Genomic DNA, 7,701 nt, shown 5'->3' on the forward strand with positions numbered 1-7,701 from the left:
GTGTGTGTGTGTGTGTGTGTGTGTGTGTGTGTGTGTGTGGGTGTGTGTGTGTGTGTGTGGAGAGAGAGAGAGAGAGAGAGAGAGAGAGAGTATATCTTATATGTACATTTATTAATATGAATGCTACCGTTGAGTTTAGAGCCTAATGTAACTTAACATCTCGTCTGCTTCCAGGGAATTTGTTTGGTTAATACTTAGGAGGGCTGCTGGTCATAATATACATGGAAAATGTGTGTCCAATTACGGCAAACTCGTTTATATCATTTGTTTCCGTGTACGTTTCACTGTTGTGGATCTTCCAAGTGCAATCAGATGTGTTAACTACAATGGATCATCAAATGAACACTTTATTGCAATTTCTTGCAGAAACCAATGAAGTGAACTCCTTATTATGTGCAATGTTTCAACATCCAATTGCATTTGGAACATTCAAAGCAGTGTTTCAATGAGCCGTAACGGTGAAACATACCGAGAAACAATTAATATACTTTGTAATTATCGTCGCAGATGTTATATTAAGAGTTCTTCATATCATTTACTCCCTTGATCACAACTTCTTGTAGAACCTGTTTCTCTATAACTAAAACAAAATGCTAAATTTCTTTCCTTACTACTCCTTTCTGTAACTAAATACGGCACTCATCCCTGATATCTTTATAGTTTCTCTTCAAAGGCACTAAACGGCTCTTATTTCTTTCAAAGTTTGATTCAGTATTGTTTTTATTTCCTGGGTTTTGTGTATTTCGCACTATTTGGGCTCCACCCAAATTTGTAAGTATCATACTCTATTCTAATTCTTTAAAATCTTTGAATTTTTCCTCCAGATAGCTTGTAATAATTCTAAAAGTACTGAAAAACTCATCAACGCAATTTCTGCTTCAGTTCTTTTCCAGTCTAAATTGTTCACTTTCAATTCATAGTGCGAGTTTCTTTCCATCCTTAAACCATATCCTCTTGCCATCATCCGTGCCTTAAAATTCATCTTTTCCCCCACTGAATGATTGTCGACCCACACATGCCTTCAGTGATACCGCCTTTCGTTTCATTGATTGCACATAGTTGCTTGCATGCATTTTTGACTTTTGAAATCTTAATCCAGCGAATGTTCTTTACTACAGATTTTCGTAAGATTTCTATGCTTCTAATTTTATCCCTTTCCAGTATTCGAAGAGAAATAGATACTTCCTTTACATATTAGGATTTGTTAACCTCACTTTAGCCTGATCCATCCCGGTGACTTTTATTCCTTTCCTACGCTTCACTTTTCCCCCAGAGCACATTACATGTTATAGCATGTCACTTATAAATATTCATATGTTATACGTATAAATTTCAGTCATCCATGAAAACGTGGCTATTTGCTTTTTCCCTATTCATTCAGATAGAACATTATTCCTTCACTTTATTTAGAAAAGCATACAAAAGAATCATCTCTAATACATACAAGACAATGAATATACGGTTCTCTTGAAAACTTTCAATTCAACTCAACATATATGCTCAGATTTCCCTCCTGCTGATAATTTTACTCTCCAAAGTTGTATTGGATGTTTTAAACAGATGTCTAACGTTTGCTGAGATCACGGAATATTCCAAGTAAAATTCATTTATGGCCATAATTCTATATCATATGTTTTGCTATAATCGAGTCACTAGATGCACACATTTGTCATATACTTCCAGCAATTTCACACGACCAGCTAATCTATTTTTAATTAGTTTCCCATTTCCTTACTTTTCTTTGACAGCTGTTCTCTTCAGGCATTATTTTACGTTTCTTTGTTTATATACCGGAATATCTCTTCTGCAATTAACTTCGTTAAGTCTTTCCATGTAAATATAAAACGTGATTTAATGCTCACGTTCCTCTTCAATTTGTTCTTCCGTTGGTTGTCCACAGTCGTATAATCAACATTTCACATGTATTCATCTAGCTATATTATTGTACTAGCTATTATATTGTGGAGATTTGTAAATTCTAACGGTCAATAATCATCGGCTCGATCTAGGTCAGAAATTTCCTCTTCCCAACGTTTTACAACATTTTATTAACTTTTCTTTGTAGTTCTAAAATCAACCTGTGACTCACTATTTTCAGAGTAATTTTCCACTTGATATATTTATCACGAAATTCCACTATATTTTACCCCATTTTTACTTGCCCAGCTTACTTTTATTTTTCGTAAGCCCTACTCTCACCTTCATTTACAATTAATACCTTGTTTTTAAATTTCCCAACGAAGATACCAACAAACCTTTCTCTTTTTCATTTGTTTTCTCTCAGCATGTCTAAAACTGCATTAGCATTTGCCAATATGAATGAATTGTTATCGCCAAATTATCATCAACACAGTAAAATTATTATTCACACTATTCACGTTTGATGTCATTAATTCAAGCAAGTTACAATCTACAATTCCCAGTTGAACTAACCTAAAGTGTTTTCTTCGAATTCTCAAGTATCTTATGTTGATTGTCATCTAGTGGCTACAGATAGAAAACTTTACTTTTCTTCATTATAATCTCAGTTTTGCTTTAACGGCGAGAGTCGCGTCACTCTGTCTCACGAAAGTGTTTAACTGGGTAGACAGGGACTTGGTTTTCATCCTTCATAAAATGAACTGAAGAACGCATTCAATATAATATTCGTTCTCATTTAACAAAGGACATTTCTATACAATATGAGATAGAAATACGTCTGAATTACCGCATATTCCAAACCATGGATGAACAATCTCCAAGATATGTGATCCCGTTAATATGAGGTACTTGTTCTGAGCGGCCAAATTCATCTTTTAATTCTTTATCAGTCCGTCATGTAGCCATATCTAGTTATACTTGTCATCCCTTAACACGTTTGTGTTTTTCGAAACATCTGAGCAAAACTTATTTCATTTAAAATTTTGTTTATTCTTTTCTACACGTTACTGTTTTATTTCATTGGGTTCTACGCATTTTGTTAATTGTCGTTAATTTATTTCTTCCATAAAGATTATTTTTACCCCTTTGTTTCTCCATAGAACCCTATACTTGTCTTTTCACTTTCTTCTACCGCTTCGAAAGCGATTAAAACTCTTTTTCTGCTAATCTCCAGTACAGCCGGTCCATGCCTTATTTTGTGTGAATGCATTTCGGCATCGCAGAGTGTTTTCTCATATTACTGTCGATGATTACGTGATTCCACTATTCAATAATTCCTGAACCATCTTTATCAGTGACATTATTCATCTAGCATTATTGTTGTTATTATTATTATTTACCAACCACATAGTTCCGGGTTCAGTCCCACTGCGTGGCACCTTGGGCAAGAGTCTTTTACTAGAGCCTCGAGCCGACCAAAGCCTTGTGAGTGGATTTGGTAGACGGAAACTGAAAGAATTCCGTCGTATATATGTATATGTGTGTGTGTGTGTGTGTGTGTGTGTGTGTGTTTGTGTGTGTATGTGTGTGTTTGTGTGTCTGCGTTTGTCCCGCCAACATCGCTTGACAACCGATGGTGGTGTGTTTACGTCCCCGTAACTCAGCGGTTCGGCAAAAGAGACCGATAGAATAAGTACTAGGCTTACAAGGAATAAGTTCTGGGGTCGATTTACTCGACTAAAGGCGATGCTCCAGCATGACCACAGTCAAATGACTGAAACAAGTAAAAGAGTAAAAGAGTAAAGGAGATTATTATTGTTGTTGTTGTTGTTGTTGTTGTTGTTTTTCTTCTTCTTCTTCTTCTTCTTCTTCTTCTTCTTCTTCTTCTTCTTCTTCTTCTTCTTTTTCTTCTTCTTATTCTTCTTATTATTATTATTGTTATCATCATCATCATCATTATTAATGAGGCGAAGTGAAAGAATCATTAGCACACTGCACGAAATGCTCTGAGTTGAAATTCCGTCGAGTTCGACTTTCATACTTTCGGGGTCGATAAACTAAGTACCAGTAACAATGTGTGATCATTATCATTACTGCAGTTCTTTTTGTTTATATTTTAACCGGCATGTTTGTTACAGTCACTTGCCCCCCACACACCCAGAGCTCTAGGCTAGTGAAGTATAAGAGGATGTGGTAGGGGTAGTGCCGAAATATCTTCATGTAATACAACACAGACGTTTAAATTGATAGAGTTTTTTTAAGGTTGTGGGCAGTACTTGTCAGCATAGTCCTTTGGGTTTCTCTGAGACAACGTTCTCCTGGGATGTTGTTTACATGCCTCTGACCCATTTTTATTATACATGGGCACCTAATGTTTTAAGATGCTGCATCTTTTGTATTTCAATTTCCAAGTCCTTGTATTTACTATATTTGGTTAATTTGTCAAATTCCTTTACAGATATATTTTTGTCAGTGCCAACACTTATATATATTGGGTTATGCGGAAAATTCGTGCCGATTTATAGTAGCTTACCTTTCGACTTCTTTTAGAACATGGTTGAGTCCATAAAATAGAATTTGACTACACCTCCATTTAGAGCACAGTTTAAATTATCTTTTCGTGGAAGAAGGTTTATGTTCCTATAACCTGTTTTAATTCTGTAACGCTAAGAAAAAGGAAAAATGCCCCAGAAGCAACAAAAAAAATATGCGCAGTTTACAGTGATGTTTCTTTATCCGAAATAACTGTACGGAAGTGGTTCGTAAGGTTCCGAGCTGGGGATTTTAGCCTTATTGATAAAGAGCGATCAGGCAGACTATCCACTACAGATGATGACCAAATCAAGTCATTAATTGAGAATAACTCACATTGCACAACTCGAGAATTGGCGGAAAGCCTCAACTTATAAAAAAATCCATCGTTCATGAGCACCTGGTAAAACTTGGGTACACAAATCTCTACGATGTTTGGTTACTACATAAGTTGAGTGAGAAGAACCTTTTAGATCGCATTTCCATGCGTGATCCGCTTCCTAAACGAAATGAAAACGCGCCTTTCTTAAAGCAAATTGCCACAGGTGATGAGATATGGATTATTTACCGAAATGTTCAGAGAAACCGATCCTGGAGTAAGCGACATGAGCAACCCTTAGCCACCCCAAAAGTGGGTCTCCACCCTAAAAACAGGCTTGCTTTGTATCTGTTGGTATTGGAAATGAATTCTATACTATGAGCATCTCCCAAGTAACCAGACAATTAATTCTGAGAAATACTGCACCCAACTGGACGAGTTAAACGCAGCAATTCAATAGAAACGTCCAGAATTGGCCAAGAGGAATTGTGTTGTTTTCCAACATGATAAAGTATGACTGCACGTTTCTTTGGAAACCAGAAAAAAATTGCTGCAGCCTGGCTGGGATGTGTTACCCCACCCTCCATATTCACCAGATATTGCTCCTTCAGATTTCCATATATTCAGGTCTCTGCAGAATAGTCTTAATGGTAAACATTTCAATTCCTTGGATGACGTAAAAAGATACTTTGATGAATTTTTTTTCCATGAAACCACTTCAATTCTGGGAAAAAGGGTATTTTCAAGTTAAAGGAAAGATGGAGACGTATTGTGCAACAAAATGTTTCATATTTGATTGATTATAAATGTAATGGCAAGTATTTATTGACCTTTTTCTTTCCTTTAAAAATCGGTACGAACTTTCCGGACAACCCAATATTAGTCTACAAGAATTTTCTTCCCTGTCTTTAATAATTACGTCTGGTCAATAGCTGGATCGTTCTCTCGCTGTTATCATCGTCGTCATCGTCGTCGTCACTCTCGTCATCATCATCATCAGCATCAGCATCATCATCATCGTCGTTGCCTTCGTCGTTGTCTTCGTCGTCGTCATCATCATCATCATCAGCATCAGCATCAGCATCATCAGCATCATCATCATCATCGTCGTCGTTGTCTTCGTCGTCGTCATCATCATCATCATCAGCATCATCATCACCATCATCATCATCATCATCATCATGACCATCATCAATAATACGGCGGTGACTTTACAGAGTCGACTTTTTATGCTCTGGTCTGAAACCACACTGAGGTACCCCTACAGCTCAGTTGGATAGAAAGCTAGAGTGTTAATCGATTAACATTGTCCTTTGAAGTCTAGTGGTCTCGTGTTTAATAGAAAATCCAAAAGTTGCGATTTAGCAGAACTGTTAGAAAGCCTTACAATATTTCTTTGGGCTCTTTACGTTCCAATTTAAAATTCGACCTTTGTCTCTTCGGAGTCGACTACTGTATTTTGGTCCGAAGGGGTCAATACTATCGACTAGCCTCATTCCTGCTAAAATTGCTGGCTTTTTTTCTAAATTATAAACGAATGCTCTAGTCACTGATGGCGTACAGGTAAATTGATGCACAAAATACTTACAGGTGGTTAATGAAAATGCTTTGATGTTTCCGGTTTAGTTTCCGTGTCATTACTGGATTACATCTTTACAACACAGCGTCACTCGTGAACCAAGGTTGATTCAGTCGACTCTACCTAGCACCAGAATGGGTTATTCTGTGTTATCTTCATAAATCATATAGGCCAGAGGTCACCAACTATTGTTTTGCACTACGGGTCGGTTTCATACAATTTTTTTCCCACTGAGGAGTGTATGACACGCACAATAAAACACAATGAAGTGCATGATATATAATTTCATTATTACATATAAAATGCATATATATTACTTATATAATCCAAATGAGTTTATAAACCGCTCTTCTCTGCTGTCAGTCCAGTACTAAATTATCTTCGACCCATTACTGGTCTGCATCCAGACGATTGTGGACACCTGATGAAAGCTGTGTTCCCATATTTATTCGTAGGTCCCCTACTTCGATACGTTCTTCTTTCAATTAACATTTTGTCATTATGCGGTTAAATAGTATGACTGTATTTTTCATATTCTATTCTGTAAATACATCATCTTCATCCGGTTTTGCATCAATACTTTTCCCTTTCATTGTTTCCATTGAGAAAACGAAAAGAATTCTTTATTATTATTATTATTATTATTATTATTATTGTTGTTGTTGTTGTTGTTGTTGTTGTTGTTGATGTTATTTATTTATTTATTTATATATTTTATTTATTTATTATTTATTTATTAACAGTTGTCCTAAGAACAAAGGGAAAGACAAGGTAGAGACTGAGACAGGATATGTAAAGGAAATTTTAACAGACAACTTGTAACGACACGAGAAAGTTCTAAACGGCAATCTAACGTATATTGCAACATGTTTTCTTGACATTTCTGATATATCAAAAGCAATGTTAGTCAAACTCACGCACAAAGTACAACACACCAGATATTTTAAAATCAACGGAAAACTTTTTTACTAACGACATATAACAACATGCAACGGAACAAAATTCTTCAGACAAACAAACGCTGACAAACGCACACAAACACGCAAATACAAACATATATAAGTCTAAATGCATATGTATGTGTTTGTGTGTGTGTATGCTTGTGTGTGTGTGTGCTTGTGTGTCTGTGTGCTTGTGTGTGTGGGTGCGTATGTGTATATATGTGTGTGTGCGCATATGGATTCCCATATGTAGGAGAGAATATAATTTCCATCGAGGGGCATAAGTTTAGTAGGGATTATCCATTGTCTGCCTGTCAGTAGCTATCTTATATAGCTGTTAGCCGCACACATAGGTAGGCATTATATCTTTACTTATAAATACACACACACGCACACACACACACACACACACACACACACACACACACACACACACACACACACACACACACATATATATATATATATAT

This window comes from Octopus bimaculoides, chromosome 1, assembly GCF_001194135.2.
Source record: "Octopus bimaculoides isolate UCB-OBI-ISO-001 chromosome 1, ASM119413v2, whole genome shotgun sequence".
NCBI classification, from domain to species: Eukaryota; Metazoa; Mollusca; class Cephalopoda; order Octopoda; family Octopodidae; genus Octopus; species Octopus bimaculoides.